This window comes from Aulonocara stuartgranti (genome assembly GCF_965226115.1).
Source record: "Aulonocara stuartgranti genome assembly, chromosome: 20".
NCBI lineage: Eukaryota > Metazoa > Chordata > Actinopteri > Cichliformes > Cichlidae > Aulonocara > Aulonocara stuartgranti.
Window position 1 is genome coordinate 15477226 of NC_138956.1, and position 19278 is coordinate 15496503.

Below are 19278 nucleotides of genomic sequence, written 5' to 3' on the forward strand. Positions count from 1 at the left end.
CTGGAGGGTACAATGTTTTATCCTGCAGTTGTGCACTTTAGATTTCTTGCAGTAGAGCCATGCAACACTGCATTTCTGTGCCGAGCAAGGTTGTTCTTTCTTTGTATTTAAGACTTTACATTTCCCTTGCACATTTACATGTTTCCATTGCCTCTGTAAGTGAAATTAACTCGTACTGATAGAGGGGCTTTTATTATTCATTAAGTTTAACATCTCACCCTGCAGTGCATATTGAGTGACGCGCCATCCTGCAGAGAGGAGAGAGCGGGAAGCTCAGAGCTCCCATCACATCTGAAGTTTTCTGAGAACACAGCAGTGCACTGGTCTGTTCCACAGAGAGAGGTGTTCAACATGACTTCAGAGATGCAAGTACATAAGTCTGAAATATAAAATCAAGAGGAGGGGAAAGAAAAATAAAAGGACGGCTAAGTCACCAAAGGAATAGTGGGGCAGACTGCTAAAAAAGGAAGGAAAGGAAGGAAGTGATGTGTGTAAAATGATTATAGGAGAATGGCAAATTCTTATCTGAGACAACACCGGAGATGTCACTGGTGGCTGTTTCTGCTCCTCTGAGAAAGTCTGCCTGGAAACTACTTCACCAGCTTATTTCTGCTTTATTTGCTGTGACACCGCGATGATAGACGAGACAGAAATACGTGTGATCGGTGCCTTTACAAACTCACTAACTGGAGGATCCCTCCAGAATAATGGTCACACAATTCCATCGCATCACAGGCGACTCCGCTCTGCCGTCCTGATGTGCCACATGTTGTGCAGCAGCGAGAGCTGTGAAAAGTAATTAAATGGATGGAAAGGCTTTCTGCTGAGGATTAAAGAGTTAAAGAGGTGGCGTGAATGAAAACTGTGCATGAAAAAAGGCAACTTATACTAAATGTCAGTAAAGCTAAGGCAGAATATTAATACGTTAAAAAAAGCAAATGTCTGTTCACTAAATTAACTCAGGGGTGTTAGATACACGGCTGCATTCTTCTCTGAAAAGCTGTACTTCAATAAAACAGATTAGTTTTGTTTTTTATTAAAGTCAACATTCTGAGCAGCGCTGTCTTATAATATTTTCACGTTCCTGTCAAAAAAAATCATGTTGTGATAGAAATATTTTGGTATAAAATACACTGATGCGCTCAAGATCATTATTACATTTGTTTAGCTGAAGTTGGGTTTATTGGGAAATTACTTCTGCTTACTGCACATGTTTGTAACCAAGACTGCCATAAACATACAAATGGAAAAAAAATACACATTTTTCTGTTTTTTATTAATCACATATGGAACAATATTAAAATTAATTAACTTTTTAATTGTTACAGTTATCATGAATATGCAGTAACTGTGGGTCTACATATTTATTGTAAAGTTTTGCTGAAGTTGTTGTTGTTGTTATGGTAATGATTGGTATTGACATTGTCAATATCATTAATACCGTATGTTATATCCCCAAGTCTCTAAGTGCTCACTGTATTAAAACACAAGCAATGCATTCTCTCTGGGCCTAATTCATCAGAGAACAATCAGGTGTCTCAGATGCCTGGCTCTTTTGGCACAGACAGACACAGTGTTGGTGATTTTGAGGTCTAAAAAACGGGGGGAAACTCTCACTTACGGTTTTATAAGGATGGTAATTAGCTATCGAGAACAAAACAACTGATCGTAGCTGTAGATGTGTTCAGTTTGTTGACCACTTGAAAAATTGGGGGTTTGTACTGACCTGTTTCTGGATTTTTGACACTTATTACTAAGATTTTTTTTTTTGCCCTGAAAGCTGCTGCATGGTGTCACTGAGCATACCTCACTCGAATGAGGCACCATCTTAATATCCCACACCCAGTTCTTCATGTCTTTTCTGTGACATAAGGAGATGCACCACACAAACTGTAAAGGATCACATCATGCTGCCAGATGGGGATTACACTCGGCTGTGGACTCAGACAGATGCAGGCACTAAGGGCAAGTAGTCACTCCTGTTCCTCAAAGTCAGCCAGAGGGCTACATGTGTGGTTGGTTCCTTTTAGTGTTTTTTCTACCAAAGCCTTGACCTGACCCTCTAATGTTGAAATGTCCATCAATCGAACCTCAGCATACTCCAGCATGTTCACAGATGCAGAAACTATGACACCTGCATATAACATCTGGTAATTGTAGTTATCTAGACTCTCTAATTATTACTTTTATTACTCTTTTCTTTTGATGTTTATTGACTCTTTGCAAAGGCAGCTTCAGTGACAGCACGTGAATCCAAAACCAATTTCCCTAAGAAGACGATAAAGTATATCTTATTGTATCATATTCCTAGTATTTGTTGCTTTGCTGTCCAGGTTATACTACAAGTGTTATTGAATCAAAACTTACAATGTTTTGATATCATACTAATAGCACCAAATTATATAGTTGACATTGTGCACATTAGCCACACAAGCTAGCATTATCTTTTCGGACTAGCTACAGTGTTTTTGTGTCCTGCAGGTCTCAATTAGTGACTTTTAAGAAAATAATGTGGCAATTGCACGTAATGGTTAGAAATTTTACATAATATTCAAGCTATTTTGTGCACTAGCTTTCTGTCATTAACACACTCACACACACAAACCTACCAGTTAACTATTTTGTGAGGTCTGTACACCTTTGAGTGACGCAGACTAGACTGAATTTTTCCCATAAATAATGATAAAGAAGAATCAGAAGAGTCAGAGACTGTATATATCTGGAGCAGAGCTGCAATTTCCCCTTTTTTATGGGTCTGCCAGTTCACAGTCTAAACAACAATTAGCTGCAGCTAATTTACAGAGTAAATATGATAGCAGCAGATGTCACAGACAGTTAAATCAGCAGTTGCTAGCATTAACTAAGACTTGCTACAGTTTGTTAAAACCATATGGTAAAAATTGCAGCTTACGTTTTGATTCAGTCATCTCAAACATACAAAACAGGTTTGCACATCCACCTCCTGATGAAAGGTCTGGGCTTTATTTCTGTGCTGCTCTATTCTGTACCCGTGACATTAGATTTGTCTGCCCATCCATGAAGAGGGATCCCTCATCTGTCCCACCTCCTGAGGATTCTTCCATTTAAGGGTTAGGCTTCTAATCCAAATCGGGGCCCTATTTTGTGCAGATTGCACAGCCCCTTGAGGCAATTTTGTGATTGCATTTGGGAGCACACCAGTTTATATAGTAATTGCCTCCCTCAGCTATCTGATTGCAGTCTCCTTCCCTACGTCTCTAGCTTGTCTTTTTTCTTACAGTCACATTTGTAGCAACAATAGCACATGCTATGGGCTCTGAAACATTATTCTAGTTTTATTGCAACACAGATGCTGTTTTTGTAGTTCTTGCCATGATGGGTCTGATAGCACAGCAAAGTAATGGATGAGTTTTGGCAGCAGGGTCGAGATTCTACAGCACAGTGAGATGAGGCATGAGTGGTATTACAATGGCAGAACAGACAGACAACAGTTATTATCGTGTGTCTGCTGTTGTTTTAAGAATATTTAGGCAAAGTTGCCTTTTCAGGTACTGTAGGTGTCAGAACTCTTTTTAGCAATGACGCTAAAAAGAGCTCACCAGATTAAAGTATCTGGTGAAGTTTTCTATACTTGTATGCTGCTTAGTATTTTTTTTAACTCATCAGGGAACCATTAACTCAAGACAGAAAAATAACCAAATTCCACTTATTTCAACAGCGGCTTCTTCTACGGTCCTCTGGGGTGATTTATTTTTTTAAAAAGCACTGTGCTGTGGAGAAAGCACACAGAGAAAGCTTGCACAGCTTTCATGTCCAACAGCAGCCACGAGTCAGAGCGGAGCAGAAACATTAAGAGGCCATCACAGCAGAGGTGGAGCTCAGCACAGTTTCCTCTGTGAATCTCCTCTTCCGTCCACTCTTCCTCATTGTAAACAGTTGCTTTCTTTCGTATTCACGTTCTTCCCCTGTCCGTATCTGTTTATCTGCCACAGTGCATCACCCTCTCCTTTTCCTCCTTGCCTTTGGAGCATGAGCCACAGCAGGGCATCTGGGGACTTGCTGTTCCATTCAGCTAAATCTCCCCACCCAGCTGAGCAGTTTTCCCAGCAGACACGGCTTTCTTCCTTAAATAGAAAGGATGTAAGGCTGAATTAAGAGAAGCTGCTGCAAGGGAAGAGGGGAAAGAGAGAATAAACACAAAGAAACCAGCAAAGGATGGGCGATAAGACTCAAAGTAGGTAGACCTACAGGAAAGTTTTTTTAAAAATGCATATGAGATGGGAAAAAGACAAAAATCTGTTTAGCTTGCACTGTTGAGCAAAACCGAAAGCCATGAGAGAGAGATGGTGGCAGGATGGAAGAAAAACAAGGGATTGATGTAGAACTGATCCAAAGAGGTTGGGAAGTTAATCCCAGCAGGATTAAATACAGAAGTACAATTCCATTAATGGCAAATCTCTGACGTAGCTCTCTTACATAACCAAGAAGAAAGTGTTGAATCACTGTCAGTGTTATCAGCTCAAACACATGCAGTATTACTGCCTCTCAACAAGTGGCTGGTTAGATCATTGCAATGCAAACTGCCCAACTCAATCAATGTTTTCTGAAAGAGAGCTGCTGCGAAAGTTAGACTTTTTTTTTTCTAAGAGTGTCCTCCTAATCGTGTGTGGAGCACTTGTGCTTATCTCCCTTCGATCGACATTCAGAGGATCCAAGCCTCGCTCTAATTTGCAATCAGAGTGTTTGCATTCTGAGTGTTCAGGATGAGTAAGCTGATGATCCTCCAGGTCTTTCGGATTATATCAGTGGGTGACAGCAGGTGATGCTGTTTTAACCATGAATGACAAAAGAAGGATAATGATGAACCCCTGGTGGCTGTTTGGCTGTCATGAAACTTTCTATAAAGTGATAGATGTGCGTGATTTTTGGTAGCCGGTCCTATTGATCAAATCAATAGGACCTAATGCAGGTCCTATTGATCAAATCAAATTAAACAGTCTTTGGCTGCATGCAGTAAAATAGTCCGTGTGGGTGTTAAGAGCACCCGTGCATTTTTACAGCTCCAATCAGTGGAGCTAATATCATGAACACACTGTGGCTCTCTCCATCACTGTTGTGAAAATCTCAGCCCCAACCGGTTGGTTGCCCTTTTTGTCTGAAATTACTTCCTGTTGAATGGGAGCTTTTCCTCTCCACTGTTGCCAAGTGCTTCCGGTCAGGATTTTTTGGGTTTTCCCTATTGTCCGTATCCAATGTAAGAAAAGGGCTTATGCTACGACAGTTCTTCACACTGTTTCTTTCGCTGATGGCTGCAAAGTAAGCTGAAGGCAGTAAAAATAAGAACTTCCTAAATTATTAATAACTTTAGTATAAGAACTGAACATCTCTGGATCAAAATGAAAAAGCCTGTTACAATCCTTTGAATACCACACACTGCAGGACTTTATTTCTGACTGTCAGATGAGAGGAGACAGAAAAGATGAGCAGCTGAAATTAAAATAATTAATCAGCCTAATGACCAATGTGTCTGTCCACCAGTAATGTCAGTCATGGCTTCCCAGCCTTAGTATCTCTGGTAAAGTGATCAAAAAAGGTAGGTTTTTTTTTCTCCTCGTACTGTTACAGTACATCATACTTCTGCTAGACAGACTATTTCACTGGATTTCAGAGGTCAGAGGAGGTCAAAAGCGAATAAATTTGAAATCCTTCCCTCTTACAAAGCAGGTGCGCATGTTGCTCTTTTAGCACTCAGACATGTCGCTGAACATGTGTACATGAGCCTGAACGTTAAAGTGGTTATGATGGTTATAAAACAGCAACACAATCAATGATTCACATCCTCTGTGGATATTTTTAGAAACTGCTGTGATGTGAGATAAATCCAAATGTGCTGCTTTTGGCTTTTTTCTCGTGAGTTGTGATGAGATGCCTCTTTAACACAGAACAACATTCACAGTTAATATATTCAACCAAACATTGACACACTTCAACTTATACTGGCATAAATGTTTTAACTCTGTTCACATTTCCATGCTATAATGTAAAGGGGGGACGTGAAGCACATGTAAAACAACCCAGGATTTATTTTCCGTCATCCTTTTCTCACATGTAACACACAGCAGGAAAGACTTCTGATATCTGACCAAGGATTTTTCCAAAGGTGTACTTTGGTGGCTGTGAGAATGAGGGCATGACATCTGGGATAGCTGAGGATGCCGTGAAAAAGAATGGCGTCGGTTGATGCCACTGCAAAGAAGCAGAGGTTTTCCTTAAACTGATCCCTCATTTCAGTCCCAGTCGAAAGCTCAGCAGCAGCTTTTTGAACAAACTTCAAGAGATGCAAAGATGAATAAAAAAAACCCACACTGCAAACAATACAGGTAACCAGTACAGATATGTAAGTTTAAAAAAATCTGTTTAATCTGACATCATTAAGCTAGGGCATATTTACTCATTCATAAAGTTCCTGTTTTTTTTTTACTATTGACTGTTTACATGTGTGTTTTTTACAGTAGATCTGTAAAAAAATGTTTATTAATTTTATAATTAGTCTAGGCAAACTTTTTTTTGTCTGTAATTTTACAGACTTATTTCTGACGTTTTAAGCCCGAACAATCATGTTAACTGATTTCTTTCATTATGTAGAGTAACATATTGTTTAAACTGCACTTCTTTTTCTTATATTAAAATATCTCAAGGATTAAATGTGTAGTTAAACTTCTTTACACTGACAGAAAGGGACAGAAGGGTCGAGTAGAGTGACCGTATGAGGTTGACATCCCTGTACTAAAGAAAAACTGACCTTCAGATTACTTTAGTCTCTAAAAATCAAGAACAGATTCATCAATCCAACAGAGGCAAGTGATTAGAGGAAACAATTCACAAAGGCAGAAGTACAATCAATAAGCAACTGCTGACAGCCCTTTTTCCCTGACCCTTAAGATTAGATATATGGGGTCCTATAGTAGCCCCTGGAGGCTGCTGAGAGGCAGAGAGGCCAAAATAAGGAAAGTGAGAGGTACAGACCCCATGTGGGGGTTAAAAAACCCCCAGATGAAACCAGCATTTTACTCGCTGCATACAGAATGGCTCTGGAGTTGAGTGTCAAAGAGATTTTCTCGTCACATGTCTCTTCAGAGATCGATTAATCTGAGGCGAGTTATGCCATCTACATTACAATCAGGCTGGAAAACAGTCCGCTTGCCACAGACAGATGTCTGGGATCAAGCAACTCAAAGACTCAGGATGTCCGTTCGCCGCCGTCACTCATTCTACACAATAAACACATTTGTCACTTTAAATGCTATAAACAAACGCAGCCACACTTTGTGTTTGCAGTGTGTAAGTCAACATTCCCAGTGTGAATGTAAGCTTCTCACTTGTAAAGCGGCTCAGCCCCCGTGCCAACTTTTCCCATGCCTCCTTGAGAAAAGCTTGTATCAAAGTCAGTGTGTCTGGTTGCAGCAATTGCGCAAAGGGATCAAACAGCAATCAGTTTCCATGAGCTTATGTATCCCCGCGCCTCTAGCAAACTTGAAATAATACCCTCACAAAGCAATCACACAGTGACCTGCTTCCCCCCAGTCTGACTCGGTGCTTCAGGCAAACGTGAAAGAGGAAGCAATCATAGCAAACAGTCACACAGCTAGGTCTCCGCTGAGCTGGGCTCTCTTAATGCTGAACTAATACTTTAGGCCATTAGTGGAACTATTTAATTAAACTTTCCACCACCTATTTAATTGCTCCCAGCGTCAATATGCCTGCAATAAACTGACAACAGCACGTTGTTTAATCATGCCAGTCTGACAGTTATCTAATTACCATGCCACTATTTCTGGTCCCCAATCCAGAAATGGTCAGGAACAAGAATGTAATGTTATTATGTCATGTTCAGTGTTGTTTCTTTAAATCTGGAGTAAAGTGTTAATATCTTTGTGCTTTTCCTGCAATGACATCAGGAAGCGCTAACATGGCTAAATGGCTGCGTTCAGCTATTTACTATATATACACTATGCTAAAGATCGTGGGCAAAAAGAATAACCAGAGCAGCCACTGTCTAAAGAATAAAAACTGTTTAGAGAGGTGGTCACGGGGAAGCAGAGCACCATGCAGCAAGGGTCAGCTGGAGTCATACCATGGAGGTAATGGTTATTTTGTACTGACATTATCAGATGTTTTCCTCACAAGCAGGCAAACACATGCTTTGCTGCATGCTGTGCAAATAGTTTTTTACCCATCATTGAGGAGTCGGGGGGCGGGGGGGGGTCTGGCTGCACAGAAGCCCATGAGCAAATAGATCCATTTCTAATTTGATTTATGAGTACAAAAAAAAATGTTTGTTGTCTCAGTTGCCATTTTCAAGCCTTATTTGATACAACAAGACAGTTGCTACCCACATAGCAAAATTGGTATGGCCTGGATCTGGCCCACACACAGTGTACATGGGTATGTACACATGGCCACACATACCACAAAGAAAGAATCCACACATGGGCCAGCACAGGACCACCAGTGTGTCTGCAACTGGCTTTGTGCGTCTGCAACTGGCTTTGTGCTGGCCCAATGTGTGGACTACCTCTGGCAAACCTGATCTGGACCACCAAAGGGCCGTCATTCTTTGTGGTGTGTGGGCCATGTGTAAGTGGTGTGGAGCCACGGGCCAGTTGCAGACACACTGCTGGCCCAGAACAGTTTCAGCTCTGGCCCCAGATGTCAGCCTAATCTGTACCTTAATCAAGTCATGTAATAACAACATGTGCCAGAACATGCAAAACAGTGCAAAAGTAACATGACAAAACTCGGTTCAGACAGTGAATAGACTGATTCTTTTATAGCACTTTTCTGTTCTCCCAGATTACTCAAAGTGCTCTATACAACATGCCACATTCTCCCAATCACACATTTTCTCTATACCAAGCGCGTCCTAACTACATTCACACTCTTGACATGCAGACTGGAGGAGCCAGGGATCGAACCACTACCCTTCTGATCAGCAGGTGACCTGCTCTACCCCCTGAGCTACAACCACCCGGTGGAAAAGATGAGTAAACCGTCACTAGGTTTTGGATAAAATGTACACGTACAACACGTTTCAACATTATGCACTCCACACTGTATATAAATGCCACTTGTTTTGCACATATTCAACTCTGTATATTTTATATATTTTATTATTATTATTATTATTTTTTTTTTTTTACTATTTAATTTGTAAAAATGTGTATACACACACACACACACACACACACACGTAGGAAAATATTTAGTATACACATCCAGAAATGCATACACTATTATATATTGTACATATATTTATTAGTTTCAGGTTGGCCATTCTTGTATTTTGCTCGTTTGTGTTGTTGTGTTTGCACATCTCTGTTGCTTGTGGGGCTCGCACACAAGAATTTCACTCGCATGTGCTGTGCCAGTGTGCCTGCACATGTGATGTGACAATAAAAGTGATTTGATTTGATTTGATACAAACCTGTCAAACCTGCATTTGAAACGTTGGCTACCATAGCAGTGTAATATTGCAACATGGCATTTGGGTCTTCTAACTAAAATAGGAACATAAATAGTGCCATCATCGCCAGACCTGGCCCACATCTGGTTGACATACACCCTGCCATGACACCGGTCAGTCAGAAGTGCCAGCTTGATGCCAGATCCAGGGAGGACCTGTTTTCTATGACCCTGGGCCACATAAACCAAACCACAATAGTGCCATCTATGCCAGGCCTGGCCCATATCTCGATGACATACGTCTTACCATGTCAGAAGTCAGCCAGCAGTGCCGGCTTGACACCAGATCCGGGCAGGACCTCCTTGCTATGTGGGTACATCCACATACATTTTCTAAAATTGCCTCTGTGTCAAGTGAGTTTCTTATTCCAAGTTAAACTGAAGCAGCACCTTGCTCTAATAGCAAACAGCATGCATTACTGAGTTTATTAATTGAATTCCTACTGTGACATTTCAGAATATTGCTTTTGTCACCATTTGCCATGTGTTTGATGTTTTTATTTATATATCTCCATTTGTTTTACCTTTTATTAGAGTTTATTTAAAACCTAATTGCATTTTTTAAATGTTTAAATTAAAGAATGTGAACTGCTCTTCACAAACCTCATTAAAAACAGACTAGTTTGAATATTTACTCACATTAGAAAAATCATTCTCAGAGACAATTTATAGATACCGTGTTGTAAACTGTATGTTGTCCAAAGATTAAAAATTAATCCAAGCAAACAATTTGCTGGGAATGAGTCATGATTCCTAAATTTGCATGTGCTTGTTTTTCTAAATCCATTGCTGTTACTGTTACTGTTTCCATTGCTGTGGTTGGAAACAAAGCATTGGTTTTATCCCCAGAGACCCTATAATGGATTTTCAATGCATCAATGGGACATAAAACAACTATGCGCTAAAATGTTTCCCAGAACTTCTCTGTTCCCGTCCATTTGTATTATCATGATGGCACGAGCACCACCTCAGTTGCAACAGGTCAGTGAGTCTAATGAGCCGAATCATGTAAACAATAAAATGCAATTATACAACAAGGCAGCTGCTTTCACACAAAAACACAATCATGCACACAAACCTGTTTGTTTGAGCTACAATCTGTTTTTAAGGGATTCCATTTATTCCACTATGAGCTGTGCTAATGAACATCCAGACAGCTACTACACTGACCAGCTACAAAAAGTTTTTTCTCTCTTTGTCACTTATCTCGTCATGAATGTTTCAACTTACTCCCTGTTTTGCTTGGTTAAATTAGATAAAGACTGATCAACCTATAAGCTAAATATAACGTTTTAGCCACAGGCTAGCTAAATTAGCTTTGCCTCAACCTGTTCAGTTCTTTAAAAGCTTTAAAGAGCTGGTTTAGTAGTTTAGTTTGGTAAAAGTAATTTAAATCCCTAAATGTGCCCATAGTAATAGCATTTTTTAAAATTAAAACTACTAAAAACACATTGTCTAAATAGGTATAATAGTTCATCAAGCTAATAGTGGCCACGTAATAGCAGTGTTGCCAACTTAGCGACTTTGTCGCTATATTTAGCGAGTTTTCAGACCCCTTTAACGATTTTTTTTCTAGAAAGCGACTAGCGACAAATCTGGCGACTTTTTCTGGTGTTACTGGAGACTTATTTATGATGACTTTTTTACGTGAAAACACGTATCGCTCTTACTCTCCACAAGTAGCAGGTGCTGCCATGGGCACCTCACCCCTGCCAAAGCGCTCACAGTTGGAGGATAGTCCTCCCCCAGCTGCTATCAGGGCAGGAGATGTTCATACGCGTCCAAACTGCAAATGAATCGCGCATGAGCACTGACTGTAACGCAGTCAGTTCTTCTTTTACTGTTATGCTGTTTTGTGGATCTCAAGGTTTAAAACTATTAATAAACACACACACACACACACACAAAGTAACTCCACCAGAGTGCCAATTTCAGGTCACTTTTGTCGGTCCAAGCCCGGATAAAGGAGCAGGATTGGAATTGTGACATTAAAAAACAATAATTGCTAAAAGAAATTTAATTTGTAGTTCTAAATAAATTCTAAATGCGTTTAGGACGTTTTTTACTCACTTTATGTCTCTTCCACGATGTTATTTCTCTCTCCAACAATGTAGGTTACAATTACATTAGCATGACCAGTTATGCAAATTAGACGATGACATCATTTAGCGACTTCTAGCGACTTTTAGGACAGCCAATAGCGATTTTCCTTACTGAGGAGTTGGTAACACTGCGTAATAGTGAAAACATGCTAGCAGAGTAGCTGGAAGCAGGGAAAAAGCAGGCCTTGCTTTGTTCAAAGGGTTCACAGCAAAACCTCCAAGCATGACCTTTAAAAGGGGATCATTATTCACCTTGCCAGCTCCAGTTTTTATACTAGGGCTCTACTACAGTTGCTTTATATGAATAACATTCCCAAATTATCCATATTTATCTTGAACAGCTCCTCAGCTAATCTCCTAGACAGCAAAACTTTATTCTGTGGGCTAAACAAAAAGGTTAAACAGCTTCTGTGCTCAAAAATAGATATGTGAGCCTGATGTGAGAGTCTTCGGGCAATTTCACATAGAAGGCACTGCACACTGAAACCCATGCTGAGGTGTGAAGTACAAATGCATGGCCAATAGAAATGAAAGAATGACAGGAAGTGGTTGCATATGTCGATCAGGCACAACATTATGGCTACTGCCCTGATATAAGGTAAGTAACACATACACACCCGGCCGTCCACATGATGTAAAAGAAAACATGATCGATCAGAGCAGGACAACTTCTTTCATTGCATCGTGGTCTAGTTCTGAAGCTCACGTTCCCGTTGTTTATTCTATTGGAACTGCTGACAGGGGTCAGCATGGGCAGCCTGACTGGCCTGCAGCTATCCAGCCGCATACACAACAAACTGTGATGCCCTGTGTATTCTGACTCATGTTTATCAGAACCACAATTCTTCAGCAATCTGAGCTCCAGTAGTTCATCTGTTGGATCGGACCACACGGGCCAACCAGCGCTGAGCCCTGGCCGTCTATGACCCTGTCGCTGGTTCACCACTGTTCCTTCCTACAGCCACTTTTGTTAGATACTGACCACTGCAGACTGGAAACATTTTTCCCACAAGAACTGCAGTTTTGGGGATGCTCTAATCCAGTTTTCTAGCCATCACAGTTTTGCTGCTCAGATCTTACACTTGCCCATTTTTCCTGCTTTTAACTCCTCAACTTGGAGGACAAAATGTTCACCTACTCCCTAATATATCCCACCCACTAACAGGTGCCATGATGAAGAGATAATCAGTTTTTTTCACTCCAATAGTGGTCATGATTTATGACTGATCAGTGTATATGGAAGGGCCCCTTGGTATCCTGTCTCTGTGACATCTTACAGATCCAAGAGTAGAAAAAAACTGTCTGAAAGCGATTGTTTAGATGAGTCTGAAGCCCACCCTTCTGACTCACAGGGATTACTTACAATACACTGACCTCATTATTTAGGTTGGATAAGTGTTCTCTTTAATATTCACTAGCCACATTTGTTACACTTTAATCTGTACAAAACCTAACATGTAAAAATTAAAGTTGTAATTTAACCAGGGCTAATTTACAAGTGCATTTCTTGGCTAACAGCAGTGGGGAAGTGCTGCTGTAACTGTAATGAGTCTGTCAGGTTGAGTATCTAACACAGTTTATCAGTTCATAAATAGGAGTTAATACATTTTCAAACACGTCCTACAAAGGAAACATACTCCCTGATTTAAATGTGGCCTCTGTCCCTTCAAAGTTGTCTTTTTTGTGCAGTGATGGAACCCCTCAGTGGTCTCTTCAACATTTTGATCTCTGCCTGGAACTCCTGTTCTGAACAATTTAAGGTTTGTATTTGTGATTCTACTAGATCCCTCCCACTGTGCCAACACACCAAAGAAAAGGCACACAGTTCAGCTCATTTTCACCAATTTTCCCTCTCAGATGCTTCAGGATGTTAGAAGTGTTTGACCCTCGGAGGAACCAATTTATGATGCAAACATGTTAATGTCACAATAAAATTACAAGCACGCTCTGGGTCACACTCTGAGCCTGGTGTGTCTACTTCATGTTTGGAGACTGCAGGCTGCTCTGCAGGAAACTGCTGTTTGGTTTGAAATCCAAAGCTCATCGCTGGTGATGATTCTGGACATTCAAGCATAGCAGGAATGCTGTGAGCACTGTATGACTGCAAGAGCTGACAACCTTGAAGGGAATAACATCTCAATTCATGGGAGCACTCACTCAAGTATTTGATCATGTCTCATAAAACTGAAATGATTTTTGATTTTTTTTTCATCAAATAACACACTATGTCAGAAAGTTTTTTAAAAACACTTGACTTGTTTTTCTGTTGCCTGTTTAATCCACTAAACGGTTCATTTCCTCTGCCAACATTTTGTTTTTATTGCTTTCTCTTTGTATCGCCCTCTGATACCATCCATGTCCAAGTCCTCATCATTAACAGGCCGGCTCACCAAACTGTCCGCTGTAAGCAGCCCACTTAATCCTCTGATGGGAGTACTGGCTATCTTCCACAATCATCTCTCCGGGTTAATGTCTGTCGCAGGCTGGTGTGTGTGTGTGTATGTGTGTGTGCGTGTGTGCATGTGTGCGTGTGTGTGAGCCAGGATATTTGTCACACACAACCGACACTACTTAAATCTGAAGGCACTTTGTACTGTACACTCACACTCTACACTCTACTCCAGGGTAGGGGTGCCTCATTAGCCAAACAGGCATAAAACACTGCATGTCCAAATGGAGGTGTTTTATGCTGAATGCATACTAAACACGGTTACATAAGGAGCAACGATCAGTGTGACCCATAAAACATCCATTTTTTTAGGCATATAAATGTCATCTATACATCTGGTCAACGCATTCCACTGAAAGCCCGCATTCTCCTAAATCAGACTTAGTCATTTTAGGATAAAAGTACCTCATCAACAAATCCCAGCTCAGAAGAGTTTTACTTTCAAACGTACATAACACCACAGTACAGTACCTTACATTGTTTTTTGCAACTGTTTTTGAACACGTCTCTGTTTGTCTCGACCAAAAATATTGTGGTGTGCAGTTAAATTTGTGCTAAAATGCTGATTCCTGATGCTGTGTACTAAAATCCTGTACAGTGATGAGAATCCCAAACAAAACTATAAACTAACTGGTTTATTTTACACCTAAAGGCAGGAGGAGTTTTCTTTGAAAGAAGTAACCAATGCTTCCCATACCTAGACTTTATTGAGCCAGGTCACCTAAGAATAATAACACCCACCATAGAACATTTTTGTATATTTATGGCATTTTTGTCATTTAACGGGCAACAGTCCCCTTGCTTTTACTTTGAAAGGTCAGTCCCCACTAGCGAGCTAGCTGACAGGCTGACCTGGGTGCTTTTGTGGCAGTTATCATTCAGCTGTCTCACCAGAGGGTCTGTCCTTTCATGGTCAGACAGATTCCAATCATAGTTCTTGTTCTGCTCTTGAACTCTAAGCAGTGGATTTATTATTATATAGTATTCAGAACATTATCATATATTAATTAATATTATAACATAATATAGACTAGAGATCTGCTGCAGTGAGCTGGCAGACTATCAGAATTAAAGCAAAAATTCAATCACGTAAGTCACATGACTGCTTCCACCCTGATTGTTGATCTGCCAGAGATCTTTTCATGTTAAAAGGGAGTCCTTCCTCTCCATTATTGCCAGGTGCTCACACACAGGGGATTGTTTGATTGCTGTAATATTGTAGTCTTCACCTTTAAAGGTGCAGTGTGTTAAATCTCACCACTAGATGTCAGTAAATTGCAGATTGCATTTCCAGAATTCTGTCCTCTTACCCTTCCCAGTTCAGTTGTATAATCTTAGTTACAGAGGCCAACAGCTCTGGCCTTCACTCATCTGTAGTGAGGGTATACTGTCAGTCCCACGTTCACCTCAGCTGTCAGTAGTGGGTGTCCGTGTCTATTTACTCTGGAGGAGTCTGTAAAATTTTGTGAAGTGGATCTAACCTTGTTGGACTTGGACAACAAATCGTTTATCAGAGAGAAAGTGTGATTTTTAGCAGACTCAAGCCTAACATTAGCTGGCATAATTTTAGCTTTAGCCAGCTCACTGTCAGCTGTCCTGAGACAGACGGCTATTCTGCTGACAATGGAATAAATAAGATGTTTAGGGACATTTTAGTGTGTTAGAGCCCTGATGTCGGTGCAGGAGATGAGGTGTGAAGTGAGGAGGAAGAGCATGAGGTGGAAATGAGGGAGAAGAGAGGACAATGGTGGATGAGAAAGAGAGGATGAAAATATACATGTTATTTATGATCTTTAAATTAAAAATAACTTATAAGTTGTGCTACATATATGGCCACTTTCTAGTCACATACGTAAAATGCTATTAGGGGTCACGGTGATGTTCGTCTTGGCCACTAAATTTAAGATGGCAGGACAACATGATGGCTTCCACAAAACAGCACCTGCTCCTGTGTATTTTTAATTAATTTATTCTACATTTATGAGAACATATCTATTTGTATATCTATGAGCACAATATGTTTTCTATTAAATAACCTTTAAATATAAAGCACCTAAGGCTGGCTGTTGTTGTGAAGAAGTGATTTATAAGTAAAATTGAATTAAACTTAATCTCGGTTATCCTACTTTGATTAACCATAAAAGTGTCTTGAATTTTGTTATTTCTTAACCCACTGTCGCATATCTCCATCACAATATGAATGTGAGTAGAACAAAGGATACGCATGGATTATCCACAAGTCTGTGCAATCACACAGCTGATTAACGATGCGCCAGGTTACCACTGACTGTTCTCAGATGATGCTCTCACAAATGACAGCTTCTGCTCCCAAAATCCAACCATCACAAGCAACAAATAAGCAGTAATTTACGACTAGGGGCCATGCTGCTTTCACTAAATAACCATGGAATGACTAGAAAATATTGGTATAAGAGAAAAATAGTAGAAAATTTACATAAAAAGCAGAGACAGCTAGGAAAACAGGCTGAACAGATGCAAAATGTTGTCGCTCGCCCTGTCAAAAATCAGCTTCCGTTTTCATCATGTGGAGACTCGCTGGCAGGACCTCTTGTGGGCTCTGACCCGCAGCTTGAACTTTAGAATAAAATTATATGGAAAGTGGGTGACTCGATTGTTTATGCAGCACGAGTGGAAGGAAAGACTTGTAAATAAACGAATGAGAAAAAGTAAAGAACTTTTCCTCCTGCAGACAAAACTGAATTACAATTATGAGGCAAAATCAATTTGCAGTTTTTATGTCTTTTAGAAGGAAACGGTGAGGCATTCAAATTCATCCATTTATATCTAACTAGCTCCTATGCCAGCTGATTTAATTCATGAATAATTTCATCCTCAGAAAGTCCATTTGTCCTTGTCCCTCACTCTTTCTGTACAGCTGTACAACCTGCAGCCTCCCTGTGAGTCCTGATTGGAGGTGGCATTTTACTGGCACAATGAGAGCTGCCACTGCACTACGTGTCTCTGCTGGATCCAGCAAGACAGGCCCAGACGCTGCATGTCAGCTGTAATCCTCATTATGCTAATGAGCTTAGGAGCTATCATCACAGGTCAGATGGGAAAAGTAGCCCTAGCAGAGAGAGCGAGAGAGGAGATAATGGGAGTGGTGGAAGGTGCTGAACAAGTTGGAGTGTGTCAGAGAAACAACCTCTTTAACAGAGCAGACGGCAGCGGGAGGAGGGACAGCTTTAAACTCCTGGGATGCTACTCGGGAAAGGAAGCGAGAATGGAAGATACGGACGCAAAGGGACGTCTGCTTGTACCTGGAAGCATATAATCAGCTGTCTAGACACAAAGAATAAAGTTGAAATAAAAACGGCCAAACTCGGGAGCCCTCCTGCAACCGACGGACAGCAGGTCAGCGCAGCAGATGGGACCCGCTGGTCTAGAGCAGACGCATCTGGATGGCTTTCCCCTGCAACCTCTAGCCCAAATCCCTGAATATGTCCTAAAAATATCACGCAGCACATTAAAATCTTTGCACTCCATCTGACAAGTACGACACAACCACTTTCCACAATTCCCTGATATCATCTGCCGCCCAAACTTGCAAAAAAGCAGCTCGTGACGGCCACTTAACAACTGACCAGACATCAGAGTGCATGGATTCTTTTTGGACATGGCGTCCAAACAGATTTCTGATTGTCGCCTAAGCTTGATCCTCGCCCACCATCTTATCGCTCTAACAGCATCATCAGAATGTGGAGTGTTTGAGAGCGCCCGAGCCCACTCGCGTGCCCACTGATGGCTCCGCAACGCCCAGCGACGAGGTCTCGTACCAGCGGAGCCCATGTGCGCAGAGGTGAAGCGCTGCATTGCGCCAGCCTCCCACATCTGCACTTCCTTCGCGGTGCCAAAGGCAACAAAGTCCATACGTCCACCCGTGTGGCATTTGATCACATGGACTAAACGTCTAAAAGGGTGGAAAGTTTTGTTGGCAACAGTCCTTACCTCCTCCTTGTGTGAGTCACCGGTGCGTCGGAGCTCACCGGGGCAGCTCCGCGTAAACGTTTGGACACCCGCAGAGGACAGCGGCGGAAGCACCTGTTCAGTGAGAGAATCCAGCAAGACCAGCAGTTACCTCCGTCCTCCTCACACACACTGATTCAACATTTCTCCTGACTCCTGCCTGCTCCGCCTGTCCCTCGCCTCCGGTCTCCTCCCCTCACTCACTCACTCACTCACTCACTCACCAGCGCGCATTTACGCAGTCTCAAAAAGACCTCGTCCCCCCACCCCCACCCCCCGTTGGCAGCTGTGCCTCTTCATCATCCTGAAGTGAAAACACCCAACTCATCGCCACTTTATTTTATTTATTTATTTATTCATTTATTTATTTTTAAACTCGGTGCCTGCGTCGCTGTTTCTTGGCTGAGCCGCCGCGCAGAGCCAGCACCAGGTAACTCCAGACTCACCTGAAAGAAGGGATGGCGCGTCTGTAGGTGAAGCTGCTCCACAAGCTGCTCTGCTGCCCCCGCGTGGACTGAGGGAACTCTCGACATCCGCTTAAAATACGCAAAATACGTCAGAGTGGAAACGAGACTTTTATTTAAAAAAAAAAAAAACTACACTTGTTACAAATGGGTCAGACCACACCCATCATCAAACTGTGATTTTTAACCTTTATATGATTTGAAAGTTCCATGAATGTTTTGCACAGAGGCGACTCTGTGTGTATAGGTCCAAAACAGTTCATTATGTATAGACTTCACATTGGGGAAGACGTTTACAAAACCTATGGATGGATTTTGTTGTTATTTCTGGTCTTATTCACTGATGTCCCTCTACAACAGAAGGAATAAATCAATCATCAGCAGCATATTTATCATGTATCAGAATCAGTCCTGACCTGGCTCGTCACAAGTCGAAGTGTCTGACCTCTGACAAAACAAAGCAGCTAATTACTGAATTGTTTGAGCAGAAGCATCTTACTAAATCCTCACTTCTAACACCTCAGTTAAAGCCAGCTTTACAATTTAATCTCATCCCAACCCACAGAGACAGGAAGCATTTTATCTCTCACACACAGACCTTATCATTCCGTATTCTGACTTCACCATTTTCCACATGAAATAAGCTCTGGTATCTGCAGGAGTGTTTGGGCTTATGAAGAAGATAAGAATATTTCGCTTTTACAGTAAAGTGTCTGCAATGGTCACAACTAACAGAGTCATATAGTACAGCTCCGTACTGACATCAACACTGTAC

At 41.3% G+C, this 19278-nt stretch overlaps 1 protein-coding gene across 3 annotated transcripts in view; it reads right to left on the minus strand.

The window, feature by feature from the left end:
* klhdc8b (kelch domain containing 8B) overlaps positions 1 to 18253 on the minus strand; it is a 272795-nt gene extending 254542 nt beyond the window's left edge. For 2 of the 3 annotated variants that reach the window (XM_082518063.1, XM_082518061.1), the window contains exon 1: positions 18022 to 18253. The gene's annotated coding sequence lies outside the window, so the exon portion shown is untranslated. Of the gene's footprint in view, positions 1 to 11571; positions 11627 to 18021 lie in introns of those variants that run through there. The other variant, XM_082518062.1, reaches the window with a different exon arrangement.
* Between the last annotated feature and the right edge of the window lie 1025 nt (positions 18254 to 19278).